The following is a 539-nucleotide window of genomic DNA, read 5'->3' as shown; positions in this document are numbered from 1 at the left end:
CGGTCCCCACCGCGGAAGCCGCCACGATCCCCACCGCGGAAGCCGCCACGGTCACCACCGCGACCACCGCGGAAACCTCCGCGATCACCACCGCGGAAGCCGCCACGGTCACCACCGCGACCACCGCGGCCGCCATAGCTTCCATTGCTCGACTGGGCTTCGGTGCGGCTGACCTGACGCATGGGCTGGTCCTCCTCCTCGTCTTCCTCCGCCATGTGACGCTTCTGTACGGATTGCTGCTCCTCATCAGAGGAGTCACTCGCAGGTTTTTTAGTCGCGGTCATCTTTTTTACCGGCTCCTCATCGTCGGAGCTGTCGGTATTCATGGCGGCCTTCATGGGGGCCTGCTTTGGCGAAGGCTTCTTGGCCACCGGCTTGCGAACAGGCTCGTCGTCGTCGCTGTCGCTGTCGGCGATGGGGGCCTTCTTGGGGGCCATCTTTGGCGAAGGCTTCGGAGAAGGGCGCTTCGCCGCCGGCTTTTTCGGAGCCTCCTCCTCGTCAGAGCTCGAGTCCGCCACAGGCTTTTTGGCTAGCACCGG

Source organism: Leishmania donovani, chromosome 35, assembly GCF_000227135.1.
Source record: "Leishmania donovani BPK282A1 complete genome, chromosome 35".
Classification (NCBI taxonomy): domain Eukaryota; phylum Euglenozoa; class Kinetoplastea; order Trypanosomatida; family Trypanosomatidae; genus Leishmania; species Leishmania donovani.
The sequence above is the reverse complement of the archived record's forward strand: the minus strand, read 5'-3'. Positions refer to the sequence as shown.